Raw genomic sequence first — 21,830 nt, 5'->3', positions numbered from 1 at the left:
CATCGTATCGTCATGAAATGAACACCGCCTCCCATCAGATCACACTCAGGTAAAGCGGTGTGACCTCTAGGCCCTTCGGTAACCCCTGATAGAAGGAAGGTATGGAATCATGTTTAAGCACACTCCGAATCCACAGTGAGGCTGGAAAAAAGGACGTGAAGAGGACCCCAGAAGTAGAAAAGATGGGAAACAAAGCGCAGGATGACATGAGAGGAGGAAGTCTGGAGAGCGCCATTTAGAAATCCACAATTACCCAAAATCACAGAGCAGAGAGCGGTCCTTGAACCCCTGCCTGCCTGCCCAGCCCCACCACACCCCATCCACACCTGCCCCAGAGCCCGCTCCCTTCCACTCGCCCCCCCCGTACTCCCCCCTACCCCCCACCCTCCACCCCCGCCGGCTGGGGGAGGGGAGCCGCCCACCTGCTTCCTCAACCACACGCAGTGGTCACGTTCATGTCCAGCAAGACTGATGCCCACCGGCATGAGAATGAGCGGACGTCAGTGCCTGAGGCCCCTCGGCTGGCGGTGGAGTGTGGCTGCTCTGAGGACAGCAACAGCACCCGAACACACGCTCCCCAGAGTGCAAGATTACACACCTGAAGAAGAGCAGAACCCAGGTCACACTCAGCAACGTCACACGCGCGCCTTGCTGCCGATTCATCCAAGGTGGCCCGAACTCCAGAGGCCCCGATTTTGGTCTCAGGGACAGAGGTCAGGGAGGACTGGGAGGAGCCCAAGGAACATGGCACCGCCCACTAAACCAAGACAGCTGTAGAAACTCCAGTGGCTTCATGACTTGAAGAACAAGCGACCACCCCCTTTCTTCAACTTGATTTGTACTCCCGACGTCTATCCCACAACCACACACAAGAGGAGGGGCGGGAAATAATTTAGGAAGCAGGAGCACCAGGCAGGAATCCACAGGGCTTGCTGGAATGTTCTGGCCAGAGTAGAAATCGGGCCTCATCTAAAAATTCCCACACTCGGCTTCCCCTTCTAAATACATTCAGGTCTGGACGTGGAGGGAGATGGGCTAGCCAGTCTCTTGTACGTCTGCACCTCTTCATGATAATATGCTTGGCTGTATGGTGTTACGGTGATGTTCCTATTCCCAACTTTCACGTGTCCCTTCATTGCTCTTCATTTCTTTCCTCACATGAACTTTCATGATCGTTAGTGCCTTTGCCACCATGAAAAGTAAGAACCAAGGGAATAGGCACCATCACCCTCCCCCAAGACCTGCCCTCCCCCAAGACCCGCCGTTCCCAGCACTGTCCTAGCCACTGGTGCCATTTGCTATTCAAGCCAACAGGTGCCGGTTGAAACCCACTGTGTACCAGACAGGGCTGGAGGCGGAGACAACAAAGATGGAGAAGGCCCAGCCTGTTCCCTCCAGCAGCCCTCATCACAACCATGAAGCTCTGTGGACCACTTCATTCAGAGAGCACAGGAGGGGACATGGAAACCAACATGGCCACCGCCAACGGCCCTCTTCCTCTGCTCGCATGCAAAAGCATTTCACAGAGCAAGGAGAACTCACACACTGCCGCTGGGAAGACAAAATGATGTGAGCAATTTGCGAAACTGTTTTCCAGTTTCTTTCAAGTTAGAAATACACTTACCACATGACCTTCCAATTCTACTCCCGGGTTTTTTCCTCAATAGTAGATGAACACTTGTGGCCACACAAAACCTATACTTAAATGCTTATAGCAGCTGTGTTCATTGTAGCTAAAACTGTAAACAACTCAGATGCCCAGCAACCACTGATAAGATAAACGGTGGTAATTCAAGACATAGAACACAACTCATGAATAGTAAGAAACAAACTCGTAATGTACGGCACATAGGCCTTTGGAAGAAGCCACGCGCAACAGTACTAAAATGTACACATCATTTTGCATTTGAAATCTTTGGGCCTTCAAAAGATACATGAACATTGCAAAGTTTGTTTCTGAATGTTGACACCAAGACACTTTCTTTTTTCAGAACTAGAATTGGATGAGAACTATGAACAGATATATAGGTGAAGATAATCAGACCATAGGCCAGTCCAGATTCGACTTTATACCTTAGGTATTGGTGTTGTTTCCCTAAAACCTGTGGTAAGGCTGTCTATTAATAAGATCATATTAAGGGGCCAAAGCAGTGCCTACGGAAATACACCCTCCAGTGTTCAGCAGGTGCTATTCCAGAGTGGCTCACAAACCACTTCTGGGTCTTTGCTCCAGAAGTAATTCTAATGACAGCAAAGTATCAAGGCATCAGAAATCCAGGACCAAAGACTTCGATTGCACTCTCAGTAGTTAATGCATTTCTAAAGCAAAATTCAATCCATGCTACTAAAAGAAAGGTTTTTCTCTCAGATCTGTGAACAGACCTGGGCTCTCCAGGTGGCCTGGCTACTCAGCCTTGAGAGAGATGCCGACACAGAGGGCCCCCGGGAGAGAGATGAGTTTAGGTACATCCAACCACTTGAGATGCTGCATACATTCCGATAGGTGTAGTCCTGCTCTTCAACGAAGTCATAAAATACCAAGCTGCTGTGTTCGTTAAACAAAGGGCCTTAGAGGAAAGAAACATTCTTTTTTTTTTTAATTTGTGAACATACTGTACAGAGGGGTTACAATTACATGGGCAGGATAATGCGTACATTTCTTACCAAGCATTGCAGCCTCCTCCTTTGTTTACCCTTCACATCCCTTCCCAGCCTCCCCCCTCCCCCCCCATCCCAATCCTTCTCCTCACCCCCCCCCCCGCCCCCACCGACGTTGTAAAGCTCGTTTTGGACATGACAACTTGTACTTCTCATTGTTGCAACAGGTCCACCTGTATCCTTAAAGAACTTGTTTTGAGGAAAGAAACATTCTGATGTTACTGTTAACCCTGTGGCAAGACCCGAGCATCTTTGAGAAGAGGATCTGTACATTTAAGTGTCATCTGGATATTAATGATGACTATTTACTTCATCTCTTTCTAGAAGAATCCCCAAAAGTTTTATGTGTGACACAGTGCTGGCAGAAGAACTTGGGAATTTTTCAAGGATTTTAAGAAATACCAAGAAAATGCATTTGAAAAAAAGAGAGAAAGAGAAGAAAGGCTCAACCCCTAGTCCCTGGGAGGAGGAGTTTAGGTCATGTGTAGTTATGGACTTAGGAGTGGAGAACAAGCCATTTTGAATCTCACCATAAACTGAAGGGCTGGGCCTGCCCAGCTACAAACCAGTTAGTGCTCACCTTTCATAAGTCACTATCTTCTCTCTTTTCAGTTTCCTCCACGTAGCGTAAGGCTTACAAACACTGGGTGTTTCTTGAATGTTAATATGCTTTCGAATCATGTGAAAGGAAGACTATATGAACAGCAGACTATGGGCACTGACCAACCCCCTATTGGCTAAGAATCTTTAGCCTTCCCCACGCTCAGGTGGTTCCATGGGGATGGACACACTAGGAGCAATGACACCTGACATTTATCCAGCCCCAGCTCTGTGGGAGGCTGCAGCTGACGTGGTATCACCACAGCCAAGGATGCCATCAACACTTCAAACAAGTCGTAAAGAAATGAAAACTTTAAGAACCCTCATGTCCCGTGGGGAGGATGTGCCAGGGTGCAACCAGTATGTAGGATGAGATTATGTTGTTTGCAGAAAATCGATGGAACTGGACATCGTGTTCAGTGAGATAAACCAAAAGTCAGACAAACACTGAATGTTTTCCATCCTACTCAGAGCCTACACCTAGGAGGAAGAGGAGAAGGACAAAGAAGAGGAAGACAAGGAGGAAAGGAAGAGGAGGAAGACAAATCAGAGGAGGAGAAAACATACAGAATGTAAGAAAGACTGTCTAGGGAAAACCAGCAGGAGAGCTGAGGAAAGGAATGATGACTGGGCGGTGAGCACACTGAAAGCAATCACATCAGTGTAATGAATCCTCTTAACACGTGTGAAGAAAGTACAGAGGAAGGGGGTGGGGGAGACGAGAGTGAATTTCATCAAAACATACTATATGTGCTTATGAAAATATCACAGTGAAACTCCTCGGCGCAATTAATATGTGCTAATAAAAATGTTTCAGGGAAACATTTTTCATCACTGTACATTAAAACTGCTAGACAACATAAAGACACATTAGTGTGTCATCATATTCCATGCTAACAAAGAATTTGTCAACAGAAAACGTGCATTCAACCACGGGGATGAGAAATCAGGTCCTTTGCTGGGTTACTTCGCTGAAGAACATGCATGCTTTTGCATTGGATGTTGAATCCCGAATTAAGGCTAGGATCAACATGTAAGGTGTGTGGGTAGACAAAGTGCCAAGAAACATGCTGCTCATCTCCAGTGCACAACCACCACCACCCCAAATCAACCTTGCCTCAGATTGACTGAAACCTGAACTTCTGCAGTGGCCATTACCTTCCTCTGTTTTCGCTCAGGTCCATGCCTCTAGCTAGCTCTTAAAAGTTTGAGAAGAAAGGATCACATGAAAGCCAGAGCAGTAATAAATAACTTCCATGCTCCCATTTCCTCTGGTCCAGGCAGATATTGATCATTGATCCCGCAGAGACCAGATGAGGCCACACAATCTTCAATCAGTGCTCTGGGCAGCCACAGTTGACTGGATCTGCCCCTGATTTTATCTGTCGCTTCCAATATCGGGTCCATAAACATTGATTATAGTCCACAGTATGCCAGGCAGGAGGCTCGGATGATTCCCTAAGAACAAGAGTGGAAAAACACAAGGCATCAAAACCAAACTTTGTCCTATATTTTTAGCCTACGATTTTGCCCAGAGTTGGCCATAGTCAAGCTAGAGACTGAACCCATATGAAGAGGAAAATGAACACACAAATTATACTACATCTACACAGTAGAATACCGAGAAGAAAAAAAATAATTACAGGTCTAATGCTCCAACACGGACCAATCACAGACGATAATGACTAGTAAAAAGAAAAAAAAAAACAGAAAAGCAAAAAATAAGCTAGTCCCAAAGTCCCTCTGAGGAAGCAAGACAGAAGGACAGGAGAACATCACAGATGTAGATACAAGTTACAAGCAACGTCTGTGTGCTGACAGCATTCTGTCACCATGACAGAATGTCGGAGGAGATTATCTTATAAATAAGGCTTACTTCAGGTGCTTAGTTTGGCGTTTCAGTGCTCTGAGCCTCTGCTGGGGCTGCCACACGGCAATAGTGGGAACGTGTGGCAGGCAACCTGTTTACCAATGGCCAAGGAGGGGGATGGGGCAGGGCCCCACGATTTCCTTCAAGGCACGCCCCAATGATCCAGAGACCCCTGATGTCTCACCTTCTAAAAGTCCCATCGCCTCCCAATTGTACCATCCCACTACATCCTTTTAAACACATGAGCTTTGGGGGAACACTCAGTTCCACTTATTGGGTGAATGAAAGATCTTTAGATATCCATTGTATTACAATAAATAATTAGAGCCCAGCATGGATTAAATAGTGAGACTGTGGAACAAATCAAGGATTATAGGTGATCCAGTTTTGCGTGCTGAATCATGGAAGTCAACCTAAGGTTAATAAAAGCCACCACCTACACGGCCCCAAACACCAGGAGTGCAACTCGTCCCAAGAATTCCATCAAGACAGAATCTGATAGACAAGAAACATGGGCAGAAAGGACAAGGCATGAAACTCACATCACTGGCTTGACGAACACAAATCCTAGAAACCCCAAAATTAGTCAATTCAGTGAAACAATTCACATTACTCACATCTTTCTCGACTTTCAAAAGGAAGTTGGGAATACCCTGGGGAACACTTTACTTCTAAAAATTCAGGAGAGTAAATAGAAGAAATGTTGTATAACTTGTTTCTAAGAGAACTAGACGAACAGATTGACAGTATTCATAGGTTAATTAGGAAATTTGTTGGTGCTGTTGAGAGACTTGGCATATTTTAATTCAGATTGACATTCCTCAAGATATAGACATAAATGATGTTCATTCAATAGTTGTGAGATGTCAAAGAGCCTATGAGAGACAGACGTCTAGAAAAAGCAGACAGTCCAGGCGTACAGAAAAGACACTCTGGATCGCTTCCGATGTTTTCCAATCACAGCCTCATCCTTGGAAACAGACTCAGGATGTGAAACGGATGCATGCCTGAGATAAAAGAAAAGACTTAAAAGAGAAGGCCTATTAAGCTGATTTGAAACTAGTTTAAAAGGAATCCTCTAACCAGGTTTGTACTGTGGCTAACATCTTAAATATGGCCACCACAGCTGTAAGGGGGGCCTGGAAAAGGCTGCTTAATTATTTAGCACGTTATCCACTGGGCTGAATTCTAAAGAGTGAGATAAAAAGGGCAGACTCTTGGCGGAGTGCTGAAGTCGTGTCTCCACAGCCGCTCCGAAACCATTTCAGAACCAGTTGGTCTCTCCTTGGAGTTGCTCTATTCATCCCTTTACCCTCGTCCTCCCAACAGCCCCAGGAGATGACGGCTCTCCTTACCCACATCTGAGTGGAGAGCTACAGAGCTAAGTAACATGGGAGCAGCACCTCCAGGACAGAAGCTGGACCTCCTTCACCCCTAAGACACAGCCCGGCCTTATCAAGACAACACGGTGGCAGGGGTGGAGAACAGTCAGTCTCCAGAGACACCTAGCGCAGGTACATTTTTACTGGACTGTTTAACTACTTGTGAGTCCTGCTTTCAGCTGAGCCTGATGTCCTCGTGCCTAAGGTTCTGAGTTCAATCTTTCCAGACCACGAGCACCCACCTGTTAGCTCTGGAGTGAGAGACAGAGATGCTGGACTCATCCGTGGAGGAGAGACTCTGGGCTTCCTGAAAAGGACTTGCAACCCCTCCTGCTTTTACCTGCATCTCTCAGAGGTCCCCTTACCCCCAGTTCTTGAGGCTTCATCGGGTCTGTGACTCCATGCAGCCTATATCTGGTTTCTTCCTCAGAAAGCTTGGGGTTTGCTTTGTCTATTCTGCAAAATTTGTGACCCTAACTGTGCACTGTACAGTCTCCAGGGGGGTGACTTACAGTGAGTGTGTTTTCCTGTTCTCTTTATCCTTCTAAAGCTAGGCCTTCTTATTCCATTATTAACACTTTATATAACTTTTTGGAGGAAGCGGTTATAAATATGCTTGTTTACTCTACCATGCTTGACTCTTCTGAAACAAGACTGTGTGTATTAACCCAGGTGCTGGTGGCTCACACCTGTAATCCTAGCTACTTAGAAGGCTGAGATCTGAGAATCAAGGTTCAAAGCCAACAGAACAGAAAAAGTCCATGTGACTTTTATCCTCAATTACCCAGCAAAAGGCTGGAAGTGGAGGTATGGCTCAGTAGAAGAGTATCAACCTTATTGAAAAACAAACTTTACAATTTAGGTGGGGAAGGGGGAGGGGAGGGGAGGAGTGTAGTTGTAAAGGTGGGAGGGAAGGGATGGAAGGGGAAAAACAAAGGAGGAGGTAACAATGCTTGATATGAAATGTACTCATTACCTTGCTCGTGTAACTGTAACCCCTCTGTACAGTATTTTTACAATAAAAAATGTATTTTAAAAAAGAGTGTTAACCTTAAGCAAGAAGCCAAAGGAGAACTTGAGGCCCTGAGTTCAAGCCTTAGTACTAGCACAAGAAAAATTAATGAAGTGTATGTGGAAAAGAAAATTGTATGCCTAAGTCCTGTGTGCCAATGGTTTTACACACGTGTACTTTCAACATTTAGAGCTCACGGCTCTGATTGTAAATAGGAGATCTGCGTCTTTTCTGCAAACATATTTCCAGTTAGGACTGCCTGTAAACAGATGTTCCCTTTCAAGACTGGAGAAAGAAATGAGAAAATCCAGCCCAGCCATCCTCCATTGTTCATCTTGGCAATAACCAGGTCATCATTTGCAGTGCGAGGTAGGTTATTTTTTTTTTTACAAAGCTTCCCACGGCTATTTTAGAGCTAGATTATGAAATGTTGGAGTCTACTAAATTGTACCATTCCTCCGCACTCCAGACTCTTTGTAACCTACATTTTGAAATTGCACAATAGAGGAATCATATTTCACTTGAAAAGAGAATAGATGCAATTTCTTGCAACTGTCCATTCACACCAAAGTCAAGTTAACAACCCAGTTGTCTGGGTTGTGTTTCTGGAGCCCAAAAGGGAGAACTTCGCTGATTTCTGGCATTACCTAAATGTGCGGCTCTTGCACCTGACCTTGCTCCTAGCCTGGGCAGTAGCCAACAGACAGGAAGAGTCTTGAGTAGACAATCACCATGAGGCTTAATTCCTGACACTTCCCCTCAGATCCACTGGAAGAGAAAAGCTATAACAAAAGCAATTTTATGAGATACCACCTCCATGGCTCACCTCAGTAGCAGAGGAGCCTGGGAACCCTGGCCTGACACTGCAGCAGCCTTCTTGTCCATTTATCACGTCTTCCTCCTTTCATTTAGAATCCTGAAGTCCACATTCTTCCAGTTCACCAAGAGATTTCCTGTGAATGGCAATAAAGAATATAAACAAAACCGGGTACCAGTGGCTCACGCCTGTAATCCTAGCTACCCAGGAAGCTGAGATCTGAAGATCACGGTTCAAAACCAGCCTGGGCAGGAAAGTCCATTAGACTCTTATCTCCAACGAACCACCAAAAAGCCAGAAGTGGAGCTATGGCTCAAGTGGTACAGTACTTGCCTTGAGCAAAAGAAGCTCAGAGTCAGTGCCCAGGCCAACGTCAAGCCCCAGAACTGGCATTATAAAAAAAATACATACTCTTTTGTTTCCACCCAGACTTTAGGAATCCTCCTGTCAGAGATGGAGCCTGGGGGACCCGCGTCCACCTACAAGCTGGCCCCAGGCAAGGCAAGGCTGCACCAGGCGCTGTGTGTTCCGTCAGTGATCAGCGAGACGTCACCCACGCAGGTGCAGCTCAGATCCCCCTCGTGGTGTCCAGGTCCACAAACCAGACCACCGGCGAAAAGCAGCTCAAACAATGAAAACATTCTCCACCGAAATGTGAGCTCCCTGAGGAGCATCCAGATGCGGCCTGCTGCACCGCGGGACGAATGAATAAATGATGAGTGGATGAACGAATGAAGGATGAGCTTACAGACCTGCTCACACCGTAACCGCCAGTGAAAGACCAAAGGCAACAGGCCATCTGTCACATCATCAACACGTTGTTACGAGTATGATTTCCTCCCCTTTGGTCTCTGCTCCAGGACCGCCTCTCACGGGGTAGTCAATGCACCTATGGCCTCTGGAGTGGCTGGTGGGGGAGCTCCCCCTCCCCCCGCCCTTCAGTGTGCCCTGGCACCCTTCCTTGTGTCCCCAGGAAGTATGAGCTGGATTCAGAAAACCCTGCAAAGCCCTATTTTCACCCATGAGCATAAAAGAGCTCCCACAGGGAGCCCCAGCATTGACACCCAAGAAGCAAGCCAGCCCCCCAAGTCCTGTTCCCAGCCCATGGTGGTTCCCCTTCCCCAGACCTCAACTTCCTGATAGGCCCCTGCCCGCCCGGCTCCTCCTCGGGCTTCTTGAACTTTCCATACTTCACATCATGACACTTTGTTCATTCTCTCTTCAACTCTACTATGAAACTCACACTTGTCCCCCAAATCCTCATCAGCAGCACCCCGCAGCTCTCCCCTCGCTTTTGAGATCACCTGAGGAGGTCCGCCATATTACTGGACAAGACCCTTTCCCCCGGGGCAACAGGGGTGCGTGGGCTGTGGCTTCTTGGAGGTGAATGGTTTGACCCATAGTCTGTGGAGGCTGATGACCCACCTCCTGTGGAGAGCTAGAACCTTCCAAGTACAGGATCACCTTCCAACACTCCCTTTCTTACCCTGTCCATATTGTATCCGCTTCCCCACCCCCTGCCCCCAGCCACCACCACCACTGGTCCTAGGGCTGGAACTCAGGGTCTGACCTCCGTCCCTGGGCTTCTTTTGCTCAAGGCTAGTGCTCTACCGTGGTGCCACTGGCTTTTTTGGTAGTTGAATGGAGATAAGAGTCTCATGGACTTTCCTGCCTGGGCTTTGACAGGATCCTCAAATCCCATCCTCCTGAGTAGCTAGGACTGTTACAGGCATGAGCTACCAATGCCCAGCTGTATCATCTATTCTATGTGTCTAGACTGGAGGGAGCTGGAGGGCAGGAGCTCTGTCTGTTGCGCCTTTTCATTCCTTCCATAGCTAGTAGCTGTGTTTGCTGATTACGGTGTCCAAATCATCGGTAACTTCAAAAAGGGCTTCAGGGAACTTTTCCACCTTTTTTATTCCTAGAAAGAAAATGACTGGGGAGTAAAGAGATAAGCAAGTCATCCTTGAACACAAAGGACAACTGTGTGTGTAAATATATGATAGGAATAGTCATTCAAACATGAAATTGATCCTGAAGGACTCATAAACTAAGCTGTAGGTGATCTGAACGGCTTCTGTGAATTACCAGTCAATTAATTCTACTGACACCCTACAAGGAATGGTTTCTATTAAAGCTAGTTTGGAACCGCCGATGCTAAGTCATTGCCCATTAGCTACCTTCCCCTAACGTGGGAGTGCATCTAGCTACCGAGCCAGATGTGGCTGCGGCTTGTTCTGTTGCTGGTGATAAACCGCAGCTGGAAGGGATTATGCCTGAGGAGTGTGAACTTAGGGAGCTTATCTTTTCCTCTAGCCCCCAAGATACAAGAGAAGAGTCCCCAGAAAAAGAAGGAGAAGGAGGAGGAAGAGGAGGAGGAGGAGGAAGAGGAGGAAGAGGAGACGAGAGGGAGATCAGTAAAGCACAAAGGAAGAAGCCGACATTTTTGGCTCATTAGTACCAAATGGTGCAAGACCCTAAGTCCTCAGTGAGAAAAAAAAAATAGTCCTCAGTGAGTCAGTGAGGAAGGAGACTCCACAGAAGTCACACGCGCTCCTCACCCCAGCACAAAGGCACTCCGAGGAGTCCGGGGAGCTGCGTGGTGATATTGCTTCCTGGCACACACTCAGTGAAATGTAAATGTGTTGCACACGCCTGGCAGGCAGGGCAGTGTGAGACCCCTCCGCCCTCAGAGCCCTGTCAAGTGCAGTTCACAGGGAGCAAAATTAATGCTGTAAACGAGAGACAAAGTTCACTTATGAGCAGCTCTCTAATGGGCAATTACCTCTTCTCTTTGCCTTCACTGCTTCCCTCCCTCCTCCCGCCTTTCTCCCCCTAGTGCTAAGGACTCACAGGCAGGAGAGGATCCGAGCGAGACGGCAGTTTATTTAGTCTGCCTAAGAAGGCAGCTTTTATGCATTTCTGAGGTGTGTATAATTACAGGTGCAGTTAATGTGCTTAAGAGCTTAGGGGAAGCAGTTGTATATGAAAGATAACTTCCTAACAGACAGCTTCATTACTGCCGGCCTGGAAGTGCTGGGCTCCAGAATTATGCACACTTCTCCATGTTCCCACCCGCCTGGCCCCAGCCAGCTCTGCAAAGATGCTGTCTCCTGTTAAAAATATGTATAAATATCTATATATACATAATACACACATACAACTAGGAGTTCAGCAAGGCCCTGAGAGTCACACATATGCACAATACATGTCCTCCAATCTCACCGAGCTGATGGGTGTAGAGAGGTCCAGCCAAGGGTAGCTGGATGGAAGATCCAACCATTAACCCACAGAGTGACACTGACCCATGAGGGACAAGACTAGTGAGAACATAGCAATGAGAAGCTTCATTGTAGACATTTTTCCCATGCAAAGGTCACTGCAGTAGCCAGAAACTTCAGCCACTACCTCAACCCAGCTGGATATGCTGAGAGGACTGAGCACCAGTCAGCACCTGCTGATGTCTGTCCATTCATCCAGCAGGCTTCTCAACCAGACCTACTTCTCAAGCAGGTCCCTTCTCCACAGGGTGAGGAACCACCTCCTACCAAGGCAGGCTGAGCCACACAGGGAAAAGAAAGCAGATATGGCCACAGGAAGGACAATGTAGCTCCATTCTTGCAGGGATCCAAGTGCAAAGACTGACTCAAATGGAAGGAAGACCAGGAAGAATGGAGGGGGAAAAAAAGAGTTGAGAGCTGATGGCTTCCCGCCTGTTATCCTAGCTACTCAGGAGGCTGAGATCTGAGGATCATGGTCCAAAGCCAACCCAGGCAGGAAAGTCTGTGAGACTCTTATCTCCAATCAACTACCAAAAAAGCCAGAAGTGGATCTGTGGCTCAAGCAGTACAGCACTAGCCTTGAGCACAAAATTTCAGAGACAGCACCTAGGCCCTGAGTTCAAGCGCAAGGAATGGCACACACACACACACACACACACACACACACACACACACACAGTAATGAGAATATGTAAAACCAATAGTCACCTGATTCCTCCCCTCTCCTCTCTCTCTCTCTTTTTCACACACATACATATAGGAGTATGTGTATATGTGTGATTTGCACACATAGATTTGCCAACAATACATAACTAGAAAAACAAGACACAGAAGCTGAGAACAATATTCTGAGAGACACAGACTAAAGGGAGAACTCCCTTATGCCTTTCCAGACTGAGGCACAGTCTTGGGTAATACCAGAGCATAGTACTGGTGTGAATGGAAGCACAATGAACGATATCATCTCCTGATACTTACTACATGTTCTGGTTAAACTGGGGCTGCGCACACCCCATCCCTGTCCACACAGGTTGTTAACGGTCTGGGAGAAGCAACAGGCTGAGGCTGAGATGAGACTCGATGTAACCATTTACAGCCTTATTTTCCAGTCTCTTCTGATAATGATTCTGGAACTTTCTGGAGCCACACAGACAGTTCAGGTCCTACCATTACTTAAGTTCTTGGTCTTTTAACGTATTACTTGCCTACCAAAGGCCCGCTGACGTGGCTTCTCATCTGGCTCTCTCCCTTCAAATTGCTTTTGTTTTCATGACAGATCCAGCACTTCCTTCTCTCCTCATAGCCCATGCCAGCTTTCCCACTCCTAAAGTGTTATTTGGGTTAAGTATTATTTTTTTTTAATCTAGCATGACTATTTATACTGCTGGTGCCACAGAAAAACCACTGAATACTGGCTTTCTGCTTCTCTGTTTAACTTGTAGCTTTTGCCGTCAGTGTCACCTCGTGGTTCAAAACGACGAGCCACTGGACCTACAACTGACACGTCCACTTAGAAAGGCCAAAAGGGACTGCTCCCGGCGGGGCCAGCAGCCTTGCTGGAAGCTCTGCACAATTCCGCTTCAACAGAGCTGGTTCGAAACCTAGGCACAGCCAGCGCATTCCACAAGGAAAACCGGACCATCTGGCTTTTAACTTACTACAGTGTCACTCCACGTAAAATCAGGATGTTGTTATTAAGGACGATTCAAAAACAAAACTGGGTATTGGGAAGAGCTTAAATAAAGCACGTCCTCATTCCTTGAACAAGTGTTTATTGAGTGACTCGTCTGTGCAGAGGTCTTCTGCACGGTCTAAGCCTGGCCTAGCCCACAAGATGGCAAGCACCCTTCCCTCCTGACCCACCCGCCTGTCCACGCATCCCTGTCAGGGTGGTGTCTATCAGGGTGATGTGCTGTCAGGCAGGGGTAACTGTATCTCACTCCTTAGTCTTCTCTTGGAAGATCTCAGTCCAGGTAATCCAAACTCTGCAGGGATGAATATCAAGTCCTCTGCGTGACTCCCAGAAGCCCTTGCAGTATATAACCTGGGGAAGCCTCCCTTCCCCTTAATGCATGTGGGGGTGGACAGGAGGGACACTGCCCACTGACGTTCTCCCCAAACACACGCTGTCAGTCTCTGGCTTCTGCAGTGGCTTTGTGCTCTATTTTCCTGAACTCCCTTCCTCTATAGTTCTGGGCTGGGGTTGGCAGAGACATTGAGCACAAGATGTAGCAGGAGGGAGCCATAGCAGCTGTGGCTCTGATGTCCCGAAGGGACGCTGGCTGCCGGTAGATCTGCTGCCTTGCCTGTTGCCTGGACAACACCCCCATGCCCAGCCTGTCCAGCAGTAGCTGTCAGTTCCGCTCAGCCTCTCTGGTCCTGGGCTGAGAGAACCTCCGTGGTTCTCTGGTGACCAAACAGCTCCATGGCAACCGGCATCCATGTCTCTGCAAGTCACCTGCAGCACTGAGCTGGAGCTGGTACGAGTCAGTGGTGGCTTCTGGCTTGCCCTTGAAGGTTCCAGCGATCCTGGCTGGCCCCAAGCCTTAACTTGCAAGGAAAGAACTAGAGAACTAAATTAATAAGGACTTAGAAGAGACTAAATCCAAGAAGAACCAGGGTAAAGAAAAAAGAAAAGGAAATCCGCCATCACGGCCGGACTTCTTTGGCTCACACTTGTAATCCTAGCTACTTAGGGGGTTGAGATCTGAAGATCAAGGTTCAAAGCCAACCCAGGCAGACAAATCCAAGGGACCCTTATCTAACAGTAATCAGCAAAAATCTGGAAGTGGAGGTATAGCTCAAGAGGTAAAGCACAAGACTTGGGGGAGAAAGTTAAGCAATAGCACAAGGCCCCAAGTTTAAGCCCTAGTCCTGGCACAAATGTGCATTTAGCAGATAAAATGATTCTAGTGGAGAAAGGAATAGTGAGTAAATATAGTCAGAACAATGTATGTGAGAGTGGAATGGGGGAAATGGAGGGAACAGGTGAGGTTTGGATGGATGGTGGCAGAAAGAATGATGGAAGGCATGACACTGGTCAAGATGCATTACACTCACAAACTGACATGTTGAACTGAAATGCCTTTGTAGGACTATTGAAAGATAATAAGAGTAAAGACAGGTGCTGGTGCTCAAACACGTTAACCTAGCTGCTCAGGAGGGTGAGCTCTTCAGACGGCAGATCACAGCCAGCCGGCAGATCACAGCCAGCCGAGGCAGGAAAATCCATGAGACTCTAATCTCCAATTAACCACTAAAAGGCCAGAAGTGGAAGTGGAACTGTGGTGTAAGTGGTAGAGAGATAGCCTTGAGCAAAAGAGCACAGGGCTAGTTCCCAGGCCCTGAGTTCAAGACCCAGAACCAACACACACACACACACACACACACACACACACACACACACACACACACACACACGTTAATAAAAATACATTTAATGGAAAGATTTTCAGACTGCTTTTCAGAAATCAAAATCTGGCTTGTGGGATTTCATGGTTGTTGTTGTTTGCTTTTTACTTTTGGGCTTGGACTGGGACTTAAACTCAGGGGCTTGTGCTCTTGTTTGGCTTTTCCACTCCAATCTGGTGCTATACAACTTGTGGTTACATGGGGAGGGGGTTGTAGTAAATATGCTTATTATGTCCTGTTAAAGGAGGACTGACTGTAAATAAAGGAATAAAAAAGAGCCAAAGCAGGGAGAGGGACAACCAAATAAAGACTGTCTTGGCCACATAGGAGACAAAAGAAGACCGAGGGCAAAAAGCATAAGCAGAGAAAGAGATGCTTACTGCATAGCCACAAAGGCGAAGCTCATCTGGAAAACATTATCATGTTAAACTTATATTCAGTTAATAAAGGAGCCTCAAAATATATAAAATTGCTGAAATTACAAGGACAAATACACTAATTCAAAAACATTGTGGGAGACTCTCGTGCATAGCTCTGAGTGTTTGGTAGATTTAGCAGCATAAAATATAGAAAAGACATCAAAGGTCCCTATAGAGAAATACAGAACACCACCCTCACCCAGGGGGAAATGCCCATTTATACATCCTGAATATTTTCAAACACATGGAAGCCATTTCTGAAGTATTCACAGCAGTGGGCAAGATCACCAAGTTACAAAGGCCCTGGCACTTGCAGGGACTCTCTTGAGTCTCCACAGTATTTGTCCGACTTTTATTAGAAACACCACGTTCTGTCCAAGATGTCTAATCAGAGGCGGAATGAGAACAGTGAGGAGCTAAGCAGAGGTCAAAGTCTTAGAAAAGGACTCTTTCAAGCCAAGCCAGTAACCACATGCTTCTATAGGTTTGTGTGTCTGTTTTTAAGGGGGCAGATGAGAATTTGTTTACACCTTAGGACAAGCCCATGGGAGGAGTGCGTTGTTCATGGAAGTAGACCCCAGAGAAAAGGAGTGAGGACGGAGAATCTGAGAGATCACATCGTTGGCCTTTCTGGCGTCCTTGGGAACTGAGCCTCCCGCCCAGCCTCCCAGCAGCTCCTGGGCCTTCCCTCCATTATCGTCCACACACCTGCTCTGTTCTCTTTCCTCAGTGGCCTTCACACCCTAACAGCATGCTTCCATTGTCGTAATTCCAAATCACTGGAAAGGGACCAAGCCATGCAAAAACCAAGTCCCCAGACAGTGTGGAGCCTGCAGCCCGCCCCAGGCCGCCACGCAGAGCCAGGGGAAGTGGCTGATTTCAGCAGTACATGTGCACTGTGCTACCCTCTGCCCCAGTAACGCCAACTGCCCTACTCTAGTTCCAAGAAGAGAATAAGAGTGCAATTTGCAAGAAGGGAGATACTAGGGTTGATAAATAAGAAGTTCGCAGAGGAACTGTAATCACCTGGCTAGTCACTCAACAAGCGTTTATTGAACACTTAACCATGTGCCAGGAAGTAAGCCAGGGAAGGGCGGTCACAGGCAGGAAGCTCTGCCTGCAACCCTCACAGCGTATGAAGCACATCATAAAGGAGAGCTGTGCTTTGTCCCCCTCTAGAAAACATGACATACATGCTTCTGGAAAATTAGAGACCAAGGCACCCAGACGATCTGGAAACGCCCCCCTCGAAATGACAGCCAGTCCTCGCTCACTCCTTACTCTATGTGCATGCCTTTCATTTCTTGTGACCCTTGGAAACAACTGTTTCGTCTTAGTAAACCACCTGTAGAAAAGCAGTTAGAGATAAGTCCAGCCCGGCCTTTGGGCTTGGAGTTTTCTCTTCACAGGCGGCAGGTGGAGACCTACTGGGTTCCAGCACACAGGGAGAAGGAGGTGGCGTCAGGATGCCGGCCGTGCATCGCAGCCCTGTCTGTCCTGCGGACATGCTGTTGCTGGGTGTGTGCAGGGCTTCTTGCCCCACGCTGCTCAGAGATCACACAGATTCGCCCCGGCTCACTAGTACCTTGCTACAAGGATATAAAACACTATTTTTTGGCAGAAGAGTTAAAGAAAAGTAACAGAGTTAGGAAGGAGAGAGTTCTGAGTTCCTAATGCCCGATGTCCTAGAGAAACAAAGAACCCTCAGCCCTCCAATCAGAAGTTTCCAAGCAGGATCCTAGAATCACCAGCTTTTGGCCTGTGGGTGATGATGGGTACCTGTGGAGGTACCTCGGAGTCAGAACAGAGCCAGCACAAAGCACAAGAGCCTTTGTGAGGGGTTAGTCCTCAGGGCCAGTCCCAGGAGGGACCCCTCCAATGGCAGACCTGGCTCCTCTCGGCCCTTCGCCACTGGCCGGTGACCTTGCTCTGGAGGCACCTTTGCGTGCGGCTGACCAGAATCCAGCTCTCTGGGACCTTGGGCTGTTGGCCACAGCAGTGCTCCCCGTGGCTTCTTTGCATGCTGTATCTCTTCTGTTGGATGATTGGGGCAGAGGGAGCTCAGTGGAGGACACTCTGGAGGCTCTGTGCAAATGCACTGGGGCCTGGGGGAATCAGCCTGCCATCGTGTGGAACTTGAGCTCACTCGGCACCTTGGAACCCTTCCAGATGGCTCCTTACCAAAAGCAGCAGAAGGGCTGCTTTCTAGCCAGGGGCCCCGTCAGCCAGCCCTGCCTGAGGTCAGCCATGGAACCACCCCTGAGCCATCGCCCCACTGACGTGCCACTTGCCTTCATGAGCCAGACCCTCCTCAGCGCCAGCGCTCTCGCTGTGACTTCTTTGCGTGGTCTGTCCCTGAGGTGGTCACCACACCTAATGGATCAAACTGCCGGCGGCGTTCCACTGGAGCAAGTTCATGGACCAGGCCGAATGTATTTCTAAGCAGCCAGCTCGCTACCAGAGGAAGACCCATCCACACTGTGGGCCCACCACATTCTGCACACTCGCAGCTTCCAGACAGTGGCTCGACTGACACAAGTCTGCTTCCCCATCTGTCCTACAGAGACCCCAGCACGACTCACCCCTAGCCTGGGAAGACTAAATGAGAAGAGGCAACGCGCTGACCACAGCAATGATTATTTCAAGCAAGGAACCATCAACAAGTAGGTGGAAGGAGGGAAGAAAAATAGGAACTTTACATAGCTTCACAAAGTTCCCCAGGAGATGTCTATTCAATACCAAGTGGAAAATAAGTTACTTTACAGAGAAAACAACAAGACCACCCTCATCAAGGGTTCAGGGTTAATCTGACGGAGCCTCTTATCCCATAGTTTCTCTCTTTACAATTTCTACTATCCACAGTCAGTCATGGCTGGAAAGTCTTTAAGTTTTAAGTAAATTCTCTAATAGCATTTGTTATGATTATGCTACTTTATTATTCGCTATTATGGCTTTACTGTGTTTAATCTATAAAATTTCCTCAGAGGTGTGTGTGTACAAAAGTATATGTATATATATACATATATATATTACTACAAATCAATTCAAGTCTGTTTTGAAGTCATCAAATGAAGCAAAATGGCAAACAGAGGAATTAGAATGAGACTAACATCTGACTTCTCAACAGTGACACTGAATTCAGGACAACAATGGAGTGTACTTTTAAAGTTCAGAAAGAAAACTTTGAACTTACTATGTTATAGTTATCTGAACTGTCATTGATACCTTTACTTCTGCTCATATTCTCTCTTTATAGTCTCCATTAAATGGATTGGAATTACTTCTGCTACATTAGTGATTTTATATTCAATCTTTGTTCTGGTGTTGGCCTTTAACTTAAGATTGGATTCATATTTATTCCTATTGGTCTCTAATTTAAATATTCTTGTTCAAAAAGACTGCTCATGATAGTATTTTCTGGAATTGTTTTACGTTTTGTAACTTTTCTTGGTTTTACTTCTTTTCAAAAGTGGGTCTTGGTTGTATTTCTTTTCAGTGTGGGTCTTTTACAGCAAACGTAGGGTATCTTTCATTAAGAACACTTTTACATAAACCACAGCAGTGACTTATGAGGAGGGAGGGCAGGGTCGGCAGAGGCTCACAACAGTCCATAGTCTACGTGGAAGAGGCAGTAGCCCCAGAAACTAGGCCACAGTCTGTGTGGAGGAGACAGTAGCCCCAAGAACCAAAGAAGCACCTGGATCTCCTTCCTGGAAATTCTTCAGGATAGCACTTCACTTGCAAAGCCCAGTATCTCTCACCCAGCTACAGCCTGGTGTCATGGGGTCAGGGAGTGAGCTTTTTAAACATACTGAAGCATCGGACCCCTACACTCAGAAATTTTTGGTCTTGGGAAGATTTGGGGTCGATTTATAAAGCTCCCAGATGATGTCAAAGTGCACCTACGGTGGAAAGGATGCTCTATGGGTTGTAATGTCCTGGTCCTAAACGTACGGACAGACATGGGTACCCAAGGTGACACCAACAGGGGTTCTTCATTTCCTCATCCCTAATGAAGTCCAAGCTCTTCCCTGCCCAGTGCGGGCACCCACTGCCTGGACTGGTTTCCAGATAAGGGACAGCCAATGGCTCTCCCAAAGTCCCCTGAAGGGAAAACAGACATTCATCCTGTCATCTCCCGGTCATGCCCCACCCCTGCCTAAGACCTCCCCAACAGTCTCCTCCAGGATTTTCTGTTGTGTTGTTGTTGTTATTGTTGTTGTTATTGCTATTGCTGTTGCTGCTGCTTTGCAGCTTTCACTGCCATTAATGATACTGATGGTTAGTTTCTAGCTCCCATGTTCTCCTTGAATTTCTAAGGTTTCCCTAGAGTTGACTTCAAGAAAAGGAACCAGAAGCCCACGTTCATTTGCATTTAGCAAAATCCCCAAACCTGAAGCACAGGAATTGTGTTTGTAAAGATGCAAACTCAGAGAACAACAGAACTGGAAAAGCCTTGGAATCCAGAGAAATAAGTACTCACCGTCCTAGCGCACCTGAGTAGGGCAACTCTCAGGCCAATGGTGGTAGAAGCTGAGACTGCCAGTGAGATTGGCTCTGCAGGTTCATTAAAAGGCTTAGGTCATTGTCGGCAAGACTCTACCTCATAGACAAGTGATCAGCACCTTGCTCTCTTGACAGCCTGATCGGCCCCAGAGGAAAGCTGGCCACTCTGTCAGATCTACTTAGCCAATAGTTCACCCACATCATCGCAAGATAAAGCTCCCAGCTGACAGGACTTACCCAGGCAATTCCTGACCCCAACTTTATCCATGAATGGAAGAACTAGGATGTAGACATCCAAAGAAACTTTCTAATATAGAAGATGGAGACCAAAATAAACAGGAGGCAGCAGTTTGAGGGGGAAAAATACAGGGGAAAGGAGCTTTTAAAAATATAACTATGAATCAAATCTCAGAGAAGTAAAAACAGATCCTGCATCCAAGACACAGAATAGGTTTCTGTTTGCTTTTGAAGAGGGAGGAGATGGTGTTCAGACAAGAAACAAGTCTCTCTTGGAAATTAAAATCCTAACAGCAGGCAATAGCTTTCAAAAGAATAAATATATAAGAATTTTCCTTAATTTTTATAGAATACTTAAGAGTACAAGGAATCTGCACAACAAAATCCAAAAGACACTGCTGAGAGAGGTTTTAAAAGATAAAATAAAAGGAAGGACACCCATCTTGGTGGACTGTGAAGAGAACACTACTCAAAGCAGGGTGCAGAATCAGGGCATGCTCTACCAGAGTCTCAGCAGTGGCTTTCATTCTGAACTTGAAAAACTTATCCTAACGTTCACATAAAGTCTCAAGGAATGCAAAGTTGTCAAAATACTCCTACAAAAGACAAAAAAAAAAAAACAAAAAACAAAAAACAGGAGAACTAAGAACTTACCGTGAACCTACTAGAAAGCTCAAGTAGTCAAAACAGTGTGATACCAACCTAAGGACAGATCACATATAACAATGAAATGGAAGAGAAAGCCCTGAAATGAGCCCTCACACATACAGTCAGATGGATTGCAGCAAAGCCATCAAGACCATCCAGCGGAGAAAGCAGCTCTCGGCAATGCCTGGTGCTCAGAATCCTGGATATCCCCATATAACAGAATCAGCTGGACCCTTACTTGACACCATGTGCAAATGCATGCACATGAATTAAAACCTAAACTTCAGGAACTTCATGAAAAAACTGTCAAGTCTTAGAAGTAAGCGCAGAAAGTCTTCAGGACATTGGATGTGGCAGGGTGGATTATCTGTAACAACAAAAGCACAGCAAAGAAATAAAACAAACTACATCAAAACTGAAACTGCTTTTGCATGAGACTCTACCAACAGAGAGAAATGACAATCCACAAAATGGGAGAAAATCATGTGAATCGTGTATCTGATGAAAGATGAATATGCCTGAACAGAAAGAGATGGTGTTCTTTTCTATTTCATTATTCCAGCTACCTATTTTAAAATTGCTATGACTCAATAGCCAAACCAAACAACCCAATTCAAAAATGAGCAAAGGACTTGAAAAAGATATTTCTCCAAAGAAGATAAATAAACAAATGTGCAATAAGCACAAGAAAAGATGCTCAACATCATTAGTCATTAGAGAAATGCAAATCAAAAAACCACAAGCAATTACTTCAAACCTATTAGGATAGCTATGATCAAAACGACAGAAAAGCCAGGCACTGGCATACACCTGTAATCCGAAGTTATTCTGAGGATCATGGTTCACAAGTAGCCTGGGCAAGAAAGTCCAGTCTGTGAGACTCTTACCTCCAATTAACCACCAAAAAGCCAAAGTAGAGGTGTTGCTCAAGTGGTAGAGCACCTTGATCAATAAAGCCTTCATCAAGCAAGAGCATCAGGACTGAGTCA

At 46.6% G+C, this 21,830-nt stretch overlaps 1 long non-coding RNA gene across 1 annotated transcript in view; it reads right to left on the bottom strand.

The window, feature by feature from the left end:
- Positions 1-8,394: 8,394 nt before the first annotated feature.
- Positions 8,395-21,830, bottom strand: part of LOC122127553 — a 114,511-nt gene continuing 101,075 nt past the window's right edge. Inside the window, exon 4 of the long non-coding RNA XR_006151197.1 lies at positions 8,395-8,475. This is a non-coding gene — a long non-coding RNA (uncharacterized LOC122127553). The remainder of the gene's footprint in view (positions 8,476-21,830) is intronic.

This window comes from Dipodomys spectabilis, unplaced genomic scaffold (genome assembly GCF_019054845.1).
Source record: "Dipodomys spectabilis isolate Male_0828 unplaced genomic scaffold, ASM1905484v1 ptg000302l, whole genome shotgun sequence".
NCBI lineage: Eukaryota > Metazoa > Chordata > Mammalia > Rodentia > Heteromyidae > Dipodomys > Dipodomys spectabilis.
Note: the sequence above shows the minus strand (reverse complement) of the source record. Positions and strands in the feature narration are given on the sequence as shown.